Raw genomic sequence first — 15,124 nt, forward strand, 5'->3', positions numbered from 1 at the left:
ATAAGGGTACAAAAAAGGAGGGTTAGGGGGTAAATGGGACAGGGGGAACAGTACTCACCAGGATTACAACCATTGGGATGCTGCTGTCAGTGTACTGGCAGCCGGCATCCCCTCCATCGTTATTTCATACCAATTCTGCATCAACAGTATTTGGTTGCTCTTCCCTAAACAGAACATTATCAATTTTTCAATTTGCTGAACACTGTGTGGCTTATATATGCACGTGGACAAAACGCACCAAACAGTACAAAGAATACACTTTTTTTAGTCACAGGTCTATTCCTGCACAGACTGGAGCCACAGGACTTATATATATGCACGTGAACAAAGCGCACCAAACAGTACAAACAATACAATTATATTTTATGTCACAGCTCTGTTCCTGCGTGGACTGGAGCCACAGGGCTTATATATGCATGTGAACAAAATTCACCAAATAGTACAAACAATACAATTATTTAATTAATTATTTTTTTTATACCGCAGACGCAGGTCTATTCAAACAGCGTGGAGTCACAGGGCATATATATGCACGTGAATGTCTTACTGATGGACACAGCACAGCCTATACAGCAGAGTACAGCACAGCATTCAGAAGTGTGCACCCCCTATACACATTGACTAAGCAGCACAGCCACTTGTGAGTCTGGACACAGAACAGCCTATACAGCAGAGTAAAGCGCAACATACAGCAGTGTGCCTGACTAGGAAATGGGGCCAAGTCCCATCCATGGCGCCTTATATAGAATCCAAAACCCGTGAGAATCCGACACCACGGGGATGGCGTTTTGCCGCAAAGTGGAATCAATGTCAGATGGGAAGACCCGAGCTGCCGATCGGATTTACTCGGTTTACCGATGTTCGGGCGGGTTCGGATTTTTTGGAATTGCTCTTTTCTAGTTTGAACCCAGTGCTAGACTACTCCAGTGTAATGTCGGCCTAAGGACAAGGTCAGTTATCTAATTTGAACTGATCCTGGAATTCTAATGCTTTGATGGTTCCTAAAAAATTATATATCCAGATAAGAAAGACTAAACAAATTAGTCAGGTGTCTACCAAGTGATAACCATTTAGACTATATAGTAATTAGTCACTCACATACCTAATCTGAAACACATATAATATTATTATTATTATTATTATTATTATTATTAATAATAATTTCATTTATATAGCATTTTTCTCCAATAGGACTTTGACTCAAGGTGCTTTACAGATAGTGTGAACATACATAATCCATGAATACAGGGCTGCCATCAGAAATTTTGGGGCCTGGTACTGACAAAATAGGCAGGGCTCCCCGGGGTATAGGGTAGACTTGGATGGATAATGTGGGTGGAGCTAATTCGGGGATGGTGCCTCAATTGGTGTGTAAATCAGGGATGGCTAGACATGGTGGAAACGGGGCACAAGGTAGAGAAGACTGGATATTAATGGGGGGCACAGGGCATGGAAGGATGATTTGGTCTGGGGGGGAAAGGGCAGGGAAGGCTGGCTGGACTAGGGGAAAGGCAGGGCAGAGAAGGCTGGCAGGCTGACTAGACATAGGGGTGCCGCAGGGAAGACAGGCTGGTTGGCTGGACTAGAAGGCGGAGGTAGTGCAGGGAAGGCATGCTGGACTGGGATGGGTGGGCAGGGAAGGAATGCTGGCTGGACTGGGGGGTGGGCAGGGAAGGAAGGCTGGGTGCACTGGGGGAGTGGGAAGGAAAGGAAGGCTGGCTGCGCTGGGGGGAGTGGGAAGGGAAGGAAGGCTGGCTGGACTAGGGGGGTAGGCATGGAAGGATGGCTGGCTGGACTGGGGGGGGTAGGCAGGGAAGGATGGCTGACTGGACTGGGGGGGTGGGCAGGAAAGGAAGGCTGGTTGCTCTGGGGGGCATGGAAGGAAGGATGACTGCACTGGGGGGGTGGGCAGGGAAGGCTGGCTGCACTGGGGGGGTGGGCAGGGAAGGCTGGCTGCACAGGGGGGTGGGCAGGGAGGGCTGGTTGCACTTGGGGGGTGGGTGGGCAGGAAAGGAAGGCTGGCTGCACTGGGGGGGCATGGAAGGAAGGATGGCTGCACTGGGGGGTTGGGCAGGAAATGAAGGCTGGCTGGGAAGGAGAGGGCTTAGGGAAGGCTGGCTGTATTCAAGTAGGGGCACAAGACAGGTCCAACACATATATAGACTTACCTGAGAAAGGGGCCAGGGTGGCAGCGGCGCGGAATTCATCGGGCCGCAGCCGGAGATAAAGTATCTGCGTTGAGGTATTAGAAGTATGGAGCTGGCTGTGATTGGCTCGCGTAACGGCAACCAATCTGGAGCAGCCGCTTCTGATTGGCTGCTGTTCCGCAAGCTGTGATTGGCTCGCGGCCAGCTGAATACTATTGAGCTGGCCGCGAGCCAATCACAGCTCGCGGAATGGCAGCCAATCAGGAGCAGCCACTTCTGATTGGCTGCTGTTCCGCAAGCTGTGATTGGCTCGCGGGCAGCTGAATACTATTGAGCTGGCCGTGAGTGAATCACAGCTCGCGGAACGGCAGCCAATCAGGAGTGGCTTCTCCTGATTGGCTGCCGCGCCCGGCTCGATAGTATTGCAAATGCAGCAGCACCAATGCTCTTCCTCGTCACTGCCACCCGGGCCCCCTATCTCTCCGGGCCTGGGACAGGAGGCCCGTCAGTCCCCCCCTGATGGCGGCCCTGCATGAATATAATACAAAGGTGCAGCAGCCATTTTGGGACATCAGTTCCAAACATTATTCATCCTACAGTACCTACAAAGGATCCTAGTGAGGCAGCCATCTTGGGAAGATGGGGGACAGGGATGGATGGATGATAGAGTACATACAAAGCAGTCAGTGTATTGCATATAATACAAGGTAAATGGATTAACAACTGAGGGCCTGATTCAGCATGGATCGCTATTCTACTTATACAAACACAATGCAGTTGCTAATATCAGCGGTTATATGCATATGTCTGCATTCTCATTGTGATCACAGCCTAACATAAGTACGTCCACTTCTCCTTACATCCGTATACTCTGGCAACATTGCAAAATAATCAGTAACATCGAGTAACATCGGACCCACACGCACAGTTAAGGTAGGTCAGACCTCACTCAGGAATTGCTTACTTCAGCGCACGCTATGAGACCTCAGACTGCATATGGCATCGCAGTCGCTAATTTGTGCATGCCCCTGCAACAACGTGCGAACGCACTGGCACACCTGCGTTTGCCCGACCAGCCCCCCGTCACCACCCACAAACAGCAATTCCTGTCAATCACTCTGCCATGGGTATGTGTATCCTCTGCGATCGAAGTCTCGATTGCAGCGTCTGGTTCACGCACTCACACTGCGATGCATACACATACGCAGTGCAAAATAATCGTTAGATTGTGTGCGTATAAGCAACTGCGATCCTTGCTGGAGCAGGCCCTGAGATGCTACACTGCAAAATGTGAGAAGACAGAATGCAGTATTAATAGACAATGTTAAGCACCAATGTGTCAAATTACCAGGTGAAGTTGTAGATGAAGTAGTAGCATGCAGGGTTTGTAATGCTTGAGAACTTGCAGTATTTTTTAAATTAGGGAATGGGCAAAATCCATTCCAAAACCAGTTTAAACTCTGGTTTTAAGTATTCCTGGAATCACATCCTTAGATTGCAACCTTCAAAATTGTAGGGCAAGGCCTGACTGAAGGTCTTGAAATTCATTATCTTAAAAACTACACAGTGTATCAGCTGACACATGGGGAGGGTGTTTTTGATCAGTATTTTCAACAGTTTAATTAACAGAGGGGGCTGTTGCATAGACAGATCATGGTATTAGACAGACAAACTTTCTTAAGGTATGAAAAGTGTAATCAGAGAGAAATGAAAACTCAAATATATAAAGGTGAAGATGGTTTTACCTGTGAAGAAAGGAGAGATGGGATTTAAATTCTGGTTTTAACTCTGTATCCTTGGAATGACATCCTTAAGGGGCCTATCCATTAGCAGATAAATTTGACAGATGAACGATATATCGTTCAGTCATTCAATTTATCTGTCATGGATAGGCCCTGAACGATGACAAATGTGCACTCCCGCTGCCGACAAATTGTGTCTTTCGTCTCTCCAACATGTTGGTCAATTATTGCTTATCGCTGACAGATATTAGAAATATCTGTCAGTTTATAAGCGGTAAACGATGAACGACAAACAACATTTTTAATGAAAATTAATAGAAACATTAAATAAAATCCAGTCCCTGAATGATGTCATGCAATATCATTCGTCGTTTGCAAAAATCTGTCATGTACATGACAGATATTTGTCACCGCAGCCCCAGGAATTTTCAAGGGATAAATCTTTTGTCTTTCGTCGTAGAGAAAGATCTGCTAATGGATAGGCCCCTTTAGACTGCAGCCTTCACAATGGCAGGCCAAGGCTTGATCGCAGGTCTTGAAATGAATTCTATTCTCTTAAATACAACACACTGTTTCAGCTATCACAGGGGAGGGGTGTGTATTGGATCAGCATGTTCAGCAGTTTAAGATAGGAAATATTGCATGGTCAGACCACTCCCCTAATATACTGGAAACAAATTACCAACACAAACATATTTAGGACACACCTCTGACGAAGTCGCCAGGTGTGAAGAAACGCATTAGAAGTCCTTCTATACCCAATATAACTTGACCTAGTGACTATACCATGAGAAAACACCAGAGGATTGCAGCCCTCCTTTAAAGAAACATCTTTAAACTCTCCACAATATCACCTCCGTCGGCCTTTATATATCTTTATCTAAAGCCGGATGCCAGGAGCTGCCCAGACTGTAAAGGATTTTCTTTACACATACGGGATATATCCCCCCTGCAGCGGTCACAACCGGCTGGTGTAATCTGCTTACATACGTGGCAAGGCTAGATGCCAGGTAAACAGTTGGACTCCCACTGACGTTCCTGTCCATCACAACACAGGTGGCAAGGAAAAGAGAGTGCCTCTCTATGTGTCCAGCGAGTGAGTAGTACAATGGCTGTATGGAACAATCTGCTGCACGTTGTCTAAACTAACACTATCACCTTGCTGTTGCACTCATACTGTGGAGGGTTCTGCGTTCCTAACTCCCTGTTTCCAACAAATAATCATGGTGGAACCTCCAAAGCTGTTATAGAAATAAACCATTTGAAAAAAATGTAAGCTTGAATAAAGGTTTTGTTTTAATGGAAAATATGGTAGATCTTGATAATAACAGAGTTGAAATTATTGGATAATTGAACAAAGTACAAACATTGCAGAAACAGCTTCAGGTCCAATAACATTTCTTTAAATGGACAAACTCTCCCCTCCTGGATGTGGTACTATAAGGAACTTGTGTTATAGTTTAGAATACTCAACTTAAATAAAATACTCTCGCATCAGCACCTCACCTGCTTTTACATTTTAGGAAGTCCTGTGTTCAAATCATTGTGTCTCTTGGCTATTTTACTGGTCCCATGTACATTTTTCGCTTACCTTTGAGGTACTGTCTGTTACCTTTAATCTCTATTGGAAGATTCTTGAAATGCTGATGTTTATCTGTACAGTAGAGAGAGGAATGTAATAGTTTAGTGTACATATCAATGGAAGCTGGAAGAAATATTATATTGTACAGGGTTAATGTTAGAAGTATAATAATGTCTATTTTTGTGTAGAAGTCCTGTGTGTAAACTTCATGTTATCATGTTTGTGTTATGCTAGTAGGTTTCTCATATTCTGCAACTGCTTTCTCACCTAATATGCTAATATATTTTGGCAATGGATGCTGGTAACTTTTAGAAATGTGGGAAATGAGCATAAGAGTTTTCTATTCTCCTATCAATTTTTTATTATTCTGCCCTAAAATGACATTTAATATGGTTGGTTTCGAACTTATGAAAATAATTGCTGCAACATTTTAAAGTGTTCACTTTTGTTTAGATAAACAATGTAGATGGAGTGTTGAAGTTTACACAGCTGAGCGATTATTTGCTACTGCGCATGCATTTAAAAAAGCAGTGGAAAACCCCTACGATGCATGCATACCACTGAGTGTATGCAGAGATCACTGTTGCATACACGATCACTATCCTTTAACCTCCTAACTGACAAAAACTTTTCTAAAATTGTCTGTTTTTTATGAGTGAATTAGGTGAAGAACATCTATTTCCACTTATTTTAATGATTTCATAAAAAAAAGTTTTTTTTTTAATATTTGTAAAAAAAAGTTTTTTTTTCAAACATCGGAACATGGGATCACCGCCATCAGAACATAACATAGGGAACATGGCGACCATCTCAACTGTCCTTTTACCAGTGGCTGCAGCCACCAGGGATACACAAAGGGGCTGAGAGGGAGTTAATTTACTTTTCCTCAGCGACTGTTAATCTCTGCAGCAGCTAGGTGGGGGGTCCTGCTGTGCTGAATGATCAGCAGTGATTGGCAGCATGGTAGACACTGAAGGAGGGTGCAGGGAACTAGAGCTCCCTCTGATAGCAGCAGCTGTGGGAAGATTCTCTTCCTGCAGCCGCCCACACACTCTTTATCTGGCTGGTCACATTGTTTGCGACCATATCAAATAGCAGACAGCCTGGTGTGGTCGGAAATGATCTGCCCATGCCAGGCAAGTGATTAAGCTGGTGGCGGAAAGCCATGGGTATTCCTGGGAAGTGACTGGGAGGCAGCTCTGTGACCACAAGAAAAGGCTGTCTCATGAGTGTGTTATGGGAGTGTCATGGATGTGTCAGTGAATGCATTCTCAAACACAGAGCCATAGCCACAGATGCCATGATTAGAGAAATTTCAGGAGACACTGCGAGCAGAGCTGGCTCGAAAAGATATCCGCATTATATAGCGGGTGCTGCAACTGTGTTAACCCATTGGTCCGGGAACTTATCCCAGATTCTATGGGCTAATGTGCAATTACACAATAATATATTGGGTGAGAAAAAGAGGTTATATTCATATAGCCCTGTGTTATAAAGCCCAAAGCTACCATCCTATTTCGCCGGCTGTAAATTATGCCTGCTAATTGAATGTCCCTCCCTAAATCTGGTAATATCCTGTCAAGAATAATTAAATCAAAAAGAACATAAACTCATTGCGCAGGAAGTAGAGATTAGAAGTCGACTTTAACAGAGACTATGGGGCTCTTTTTCAAATGGACATACATTTGATGTTTCATGGGACATATGTAATTTCATACTGGACATGCACAAATAAAAATGCAGACATCTATATCAAGATTTTTTCATATCTGTAAATTTCTCTCTATATATAAAATAAAGTCCCTGGTTTAGGGGGTCTGCCTGTTTGTTCTGGCTAATCTCTTGAACCACTGGACGGATTTTGATGGGGTTTTCACTATTCTATACAGCATATGGTCGAGAAAGGTTTAGGTGTATGAATCTGTGACAAAAGGGAGCAGAGCAGTCACAATTTTAATGAAGCAAGTCACAGAAAAAATCTAGGACCAAGCTGCTGTCTGTATAGGAGCTGGCCATTGTGCTGAAATAGCATGAGAGCATTTGAAACTACAGTAAGCCAATTAGAGCTAGCAATGTGCCCTGTTGCTTAGCAGCAGTCTAGAGAAGGAAGGGAATCAGGGACTGAGCAAGGTCATATCTGAAGTGGACAGAGAATGAGACCAGCCTCCAACAAACTCATTAAGATGCCCTGATGCAGATACAGTAGCCAGGAAAGAGTCAGGGAAGGCATAGCTTTCAGGAATTTAATAAAAACAAACAACCATCAGAACTTCAACAAATGATTTCCATTCAATGGTGGAATGCATTGGACCGCCACCATAAAATCGTAAAAACACTACCATCGGAAAAAATATTGATGGTTAGTAACCATCGGATCCTGATGTCCATTCCTACACTGAACTTGCAGATGGACTCTGGCCGCCACTCCTCCTCCGTAAAGTGCTCCCTCTCCAATGTGATGTTCCCACTCAGCTATTTGTTGAATAGGAGTTACCTCCCATGGAATTCAGCGCTATTCTCGGACAGGGGCACCACGGTGAGGAAGATCAACAGGAAGCCAAGGAAATACAGGGTAGATTGTGCAAAGAGGACATTGCTCATGGTCATGTTCAGCAGCTGGAGAGGAGTGTGCATGGAGGCTGCGAAAATATGCACGGGTGCCCCAGCTCAGGGGAAATGCTGCTGATAATGCTTTTGATAGCTGCAATACAAATATCTTGTCCATGATCCTCTTGCCCTGCCCAGCACATCCGAGTGGCCATACCATAGCCAGCTGCTGGGCAGTAGCAGTGGGGGTTGTGGTGGCACTTTAGAGATGCAGGAGGCAGGAGTGAGAAGCCGGGGGATGTGGTGATATGCAGAGGCCTGTGGTGTGATGCAGGGGGCTGTCGTAATAAGCAGCAGTGAGAAGAAGGGCCTGTGGTGAGATGCAAGGGGCTGTAGTGAAATATAGGATACTGTGGTGAAATGCAGGGGGCAGTAGTGAGAAGCACGAGGCTGTTACGAGATGCAGGGGGCAGGAGTAAGAGGCAGGAGGCTGTTGTGAGATGCAGGGGACCTTGGTGACATGGCATAGGTCGTTATGAGATACAGGGGGCTGTGACAAGATGAAATTGCTCCCGTCCAAAGAAGGGGCAGGTCACTAGTTAAACAATAAAACATTTTATGGTCTACTTCAGAGGGAGTCTTGTAATTTTGCTGAAAACAGTACTGATACCTTTAGATTAAAATAAACTGTGAATGATTGATTTTTCACAAGAATTTAGAAACTGTATACAAAAACAAAAAGTTTATTTAACCAATTGGTGAGAACAAAAAAACAAACAATGTGATCATATGTTTTTACAGTCTCAGACTTACTTTCGTTATACCCAAAAACTACTGTAATTCTCTTTCATACTTCATGAATAATTAAAAAAAAGGAAGTAAATGCTATGACCCATTAGAAGACACAAGATCCACGTCTAATACAGACAAGTAAATCATAAGAATATCATATTATCCAGAATATTCACAGGTCAAGGGTCATCATCTCAAAGATATGAACAAGAATAGAAACAACAAAGAAATATTTTCAGACTTGGTTCATACCAGGTTCCAAGTCAGTTAAAAATAGTTATTGGGTGCTGCTGGATAAAGAGTTAGACATTGTTTTAATACAATAAAAATTAGATAAAGCATTATTTTAGTTTACTGAAAACCCCCCAAAATGTCATTTAAAATATAGATACTGTATATTATTATATTATTATAACAAGGTGTATGCAGCATCATAAAGGCCTGTGACCTATGATCACCAGGTTGTCACCAAACGCTATTGAAAAAAGTAGTTTTCCATAAATGGGGAAGGGAATATTGTCCCCTATCTCCTCCATACTGTCCCGCACACACATGGGGGCACCCTGTTTTGAAATAGAGGAGTCTACGCTTTCAAACAATGTGCTCCCTTAATAGTTATAACTGAAACAGTACACAAAAAATAAAATTCCCCACAGACAAGGGTATCTAAAATCCTTAACTTTAAAAGAGTGATCCGTCATTTAATACGGTAGTGTCGAAGCCGGATAATTGGCTGAGACATGATCGTTTTAAAATTAGATCTGCGGGAACGCCATTTTGCGAATGGCAATGAGACGCCATTTTAGTGAAACTCGCCATTATAAGTACATACGGCGATGCTATTATTTAGTGTTGTGCGATTCCCATGCAATAGAAAGAAGCTAAAAGTCCTCACCATGTAAATACAGTCACTAAACCATATAAAATGATTATCCCTGCATAACACATACCATAATGTACTCCACAAAACACATAGACGCACAGCGCTAATTAGCGTCTTTTCCCAGTTCCCCAATACTTACACACTGCACACTTACATAAAAGGTTCCCTAGTATTAAAGTGTAATATACAAGGTTTTTTCAGTAATTATTAATGTTGTGAAATAAAGATTATTTGATATCTAAGGTTTAGTACATGGTAAGCAGACCGTGTTTAGTGTTGTACTGGTCCACTGTGTCTCAACAGATTTCCGGTATCATCGGTGAGAAGATCGGAACATGCATCTGCAAACTATGGACTATAGAGAGTTAAAACATTAAAATGTACTCTGTAATGTTAGCAGCTTAGATTAGCATGCAGCGGGAAAAAGGACACAAAGGGCGGTTGGAGGCTGTTTGTGTCTATTTGAATTGGCCTATGAACTATCCTGTAACAAAAGCACCTTTAAGAAGAACCAATGGAATAATGTTAAACTAGTCTATTGTATTGCCTATCCCTGCAAGAGTATATATGTGCGCTCTCTGACCCCAGTCTTGAGTCTTCTTGCTGTACTGTTGATGGAGGTTTCTAATGCTGATGCCGGTATCTGGGCCCAGAGCGCGTGCATATGTAACAACTGTACCTTGGGTCTGTATGATTTATTTGCACTAATTGTATTTAGATCACAGCATGTAACCATCTGTTTTTATTGAATAGTTTCTTTTTGTGCTTTGGAACCACATTCAAAGTCTGAAGGCATTTATTTCTTGTGTGACTCATTATGCTGAATAGCGACAATTTTAGAAGGTATAGATAGGTATGAATTGATAGTAGGTTGTCTAGTATTTAAAATGGTAGGCCTTGTTGGGCTGCCATATTCTACTTACACATAGCATTTAAACCAAGACAGCAAAAATTTCAAAAATAAAATGCATTTTTAATTAAAATGCAGATTTTTTTTTAGACAAAACCTACACATAGAAATTAGAAACCAGCATTTTACTATTTTGGAAAGGTGGATTTTTGGCGAAACAAAAACCACAAAGTACAGTATTTCTTTGTGGTATTTATAACACACACAAAAAAATCACGTTTGATTTGGATTTCCTTTCCTGAAGTTTTGAATAAAAACACTGGCCATTTGGGTTAACTTTTTTAATGTGCTAGAATAAGTAAAAAGACTAATGGTATTTTGTAAAAATAGAAAGGGCTCTATTCATTATCACTTAATTTCTACAAAAGCAGGTGAAAATGACTAGTTTCACATGCTTTTGTAGAAATTAAGTATTGGGGCCTTCCATCAAAAAAGTAAGCAGGATATCACAGATATCTCCTGCTTACCTTTCTCTCTCGATGTGGCCCGCTGTCCCCATACACTAGTATGGGGACCTACATTCATCAAGCTCTGAAAATACAATATTTTCGGAGCTTGACTGCAGGAGCACTCCCCATCTTCAGATGGTCGTTTGCTGACGCAACCCGCTCCTTCCCTATGAGAAGGAGTAATGGGTTGTGAAGAAGGATCCTGTCGGACCTGTCTGGCTCCTTCTGCCTGAACCACAATAATTTTTATAATAATTAGACCCCCAAGTCTTCTGAAAGAAAACCAAGGTATATTTTGCGTGGGTACCTCTAAAAAAAAAAAAATCAGGTATATTAAATTTGGAATGTGACGTACACTAACGTCAGAAAATGGCCTCAGCACAATGTTAAAAAAACCTCAGCTGCAAAGGGGTTAAATTTAATATACAATATTTCTTATTTCTTGGTTCATTGTAGCACAAATGAGACATACTGTAAGATCTTGTTATTTCCTCTTTCTTGGTCCAATGTAGCCCAGCTGGGGAAGAAGAAGAAACCTGAAAAAAATCCTATTAAATAACACTACCCATTTGCTTACAGCACAAGGGATAACAAAAGCAAAATGTCTATTACCAGGAGTAACCAAGACTCCCATTCACCACCAGCCAAGCACAAGTGGTTTCCCACAACGGCAATTGATAGATACTATATTTATAATATTTCAACAGCAAAACATAATATGTAGTTGTGTCGAGAATTACAATTTATACTTAATGAGAAATTAGCAGCTAGGTATTTTTTTAAGGGAATTGGACAACATTTGATCAATGAAAAAGAAAAGAAGATTTTATTTTCTATTTAATATAAACTTTACATGGAGGAATTGTGCTGCCTAGGCTATGTGGTGGCAGCAGGATCCCCCAGCGTTAAAAGACAGATTGATGCTTGTTACATCTGTGCTTCTTGCCAATTACATAATCTCAATTCTTTGCATGTGGCTTGGAAAATATGAATGAGGAAAGATCATCGAAAACAGTGTTTTCAATCCATTTTCTTTGACTATTTGCTATTTGGGCACTTATCTTTATTCAGCACTTGGCAGGAAAGAAAATAATTAAGCACAGTAGATGGCATCCACTCAGATTTTTGATTCCACTACACCCATCCCTTGCAAACAAGGAACTTATATTCTATAAATTATTTAAATTTTTAGATAAATAGTGTCATAACAAATTAATTTCCTAGTTTCTACTTTGAAGTTTTTATTTGCTAGATAAGCATGTGCTCGCATTGCTACAGAACCAATTTGGATATGGAACAGGGCATTGATTAAAGTTTAAAGGGCTGATGTATTGGAGTCATTTTCTAAGTGTCATAGAAAACTAACAGCAAATGCGTATTGTGCAAGCAAACTAAAAGGTTAAAAGCATGGGTGTATGCCTAATGTAAAGCTGGCACACGTAACTGGCTCAGACCTGCACATCTCCTGCATTAGCTGCAATTTTACATATCCACACAGTTGCTGATATTCTAATGAACACGTTATGCATCTTAGGGCACAACTGCGGCCAACTCTACATCATTACCTAAATGCGTAATGTCCATTTGTTGTTTCACACTTAGGGTGAGATGTAGTAAGCTCTGGAAAGTGATAAATTGGAAAGTGATAAACTACTAGCCACTCAGCTCCTAACTGTCACGTTACAGGCTGTGTTTGAAAAATGACAGTTAGGAGCTGATTGGTTGGTAGTTTATCACTCTCCAATATATCACTTTCCAGAGCTTAGTACATCTGCCCCTTACTACTTTATTAACATACTGATAACATGGTACCTTTTAGAAAACAAGATGGATGGATGAACTTTGAATTGAATTTCACAACCTAGTCTTCCCACAACAGTGTGACCAGCAGGGCTGCTGATGCATCAGATAGGCCCAGGTGCTCAAATGGGAGTGTAGCCAATTGTAGGGGCATGGCCGCACTTCAATCTGCATCTTCTACAGTGATATAAATATGCAAGCTGAGAGGGGCATGCAGGAAAGGAGGTATGTGTGTGTGGGGGAGCGTTGCTCTACATTCCCAGTTGACCAGACCCGTTTGAGCCACCCAGACAGGCCCAACCCCTTGTAATCTGTACATGCTACAACCCCCTCTCAGTGACTCTGGGGACCAAAGCCTTAAATCACCACTCTATTCTTTCAGGGGACTCAGCTATTTCCTCTATATAACTCTTGGAATGTGATTTCCTAAAACCTCTATATATTTTATTTAGCTCCTTGGATTGAATGTTGCCGTTTTTTTTTTTTTCTATCTAGAAATTAAATTTTCAATGCACAGTATTTAAACTTACATAGCACTAAGGAGAACTACATTCATCCAATGTCAAAGCATTATAAACATAGATCAAGGAAGGGGCGCAGGAGGGTGATCGCTACATAAGCTAACTTTGTTTTCACAGATCTGACATGTCGAATGCTCACATAATTAAATCAGAATTATATTGTATAGTCATTGTACAGTATATACCATAAATATAACATTTTGCTGTGCAGTATGTTACCATTCAGTGTTTTAGGGGAGTAAGTTCATACCATGAGCCAGGAGGCTAGATAGTTGCTGGTACCCCCTCTGCTCATATTCACTACCAACACCCCAGTGCCAGGAGCACTCACACACTCTGCCCCATAACCACAATCACTACCATCAGCCCAGCAGCACCCAGTTACACTCCCTCCCTCTGCATTCACTGCCAACACCACAGCAGAACCTACACTCTCCCTCCCTGCATTCACTGCCATTCCAACAACCCAGCAGCAGTACACAGACATACACTCATCCCTTAATTCACTACCAACAACCCCAGCACACAAACACTATTTATTGCTGATCGGGGTCTTCCGTTCTTGCTATTTGCTGCTCTCACAGCAAAAGCAGACGAAGCAGGTCTCATGTGTTTGAGGAGGTAGAACCAACAAAGTAGGGAGGACCCATGCACTCCAGCCTCTGCCCTGTCCCTTTAATGTACATTTGGGCGGTCTCCTTGCTGGAGATCTGTCCCTAGAAACCGGACTTCAGGGTGGGAACCCTGGGAGAGAAAGCGCCGTGGCACATGCCCCCTGGGCTCCCTGCTTATTTCTGCTCTGGGGCAAATAAAGCAGAACCTGGAGCAATGGAGGAGGTCAGTGTACCCTCTTCATGGCTGGTGCCTGGTGAAGACCACCTTCCATTGTATCCTGTATTTACACCCCTGCAATGTATGCAATTAATAAACAGAATTCACTACAAGCCTTGAGCCAAAAACAATGCAATTATTAACACAACTGACATTCCAAGAATATAAAGGCCTTCCATAATGGCTGGCTACCTTTACACTCATCTCATTATTAATACTGTTATTGTAAACACATAGCTAGAGTTCCATCTGTTTATTCAATGGTCCAGATGTTCCCAATACTCCCTTGGCATTCTGTAAGAATGAAGCAGATCTTAAAATGTTGGAAATGTGACATTCTAGTTAGCTAATTGCAAGTGATTGTTTTCTGTTATCAAATACTATTGGCTATGAATCACTTCATGCTCAGTGCATAAACGTGCTGAGTTACATTAACATGTGCAAAAAATGGAAATTCGGTTTTGTGGGGCAAGATTATTTAAATGAGATTCAAGGTACATATAGAGAGCTAATGTCTATTTTTATGCATTCTCAGAGCTGCTGGTTGAAATCAGCCTATGCTTCACTTATTGTACCCTCTAGGTGCACTTTATACATAAATGCTCATTTGTAGCTTAGTTTAGGTTTAGGTATTTATGTAATAAAAACAATCCTTTTTTGCCCTTGCTCACACGTTTCATTTAAGGCAATTGCTCCCAATATATTTTAGCATGCAAAACCCTAAAAAAGCTGTGGAACTCCAACTGGTCCATATGTAACCCCCTTCCAAAGTTTGGCTACTTTTCGGTAACTTTAGAAGTGCAGCATTGTTACTGATTTCTAGAATCTTCTGTTTCTTCACTGAGATTGGACATATTCTCTTGTTGGGGTATATTACTAAGTCATTGGTGTCTTTGACCAATTTAAAACGACAATAGAAA

This window comes from Taudactylus pleione, unplaced genomic scaffold (assembly GCF_031769625.1).
Source record: "Taudactylus pleione unplaced genomic scaffold, aTauple2 ptg000316l, whole genome shotgun sequence".
Classification (NCBI taxonomy): Eukaryota; Metazoa; Chordata; class Amphibia; order Anura; family Myobatrachidae; genus Taudactylus; species Taudactylus pleione.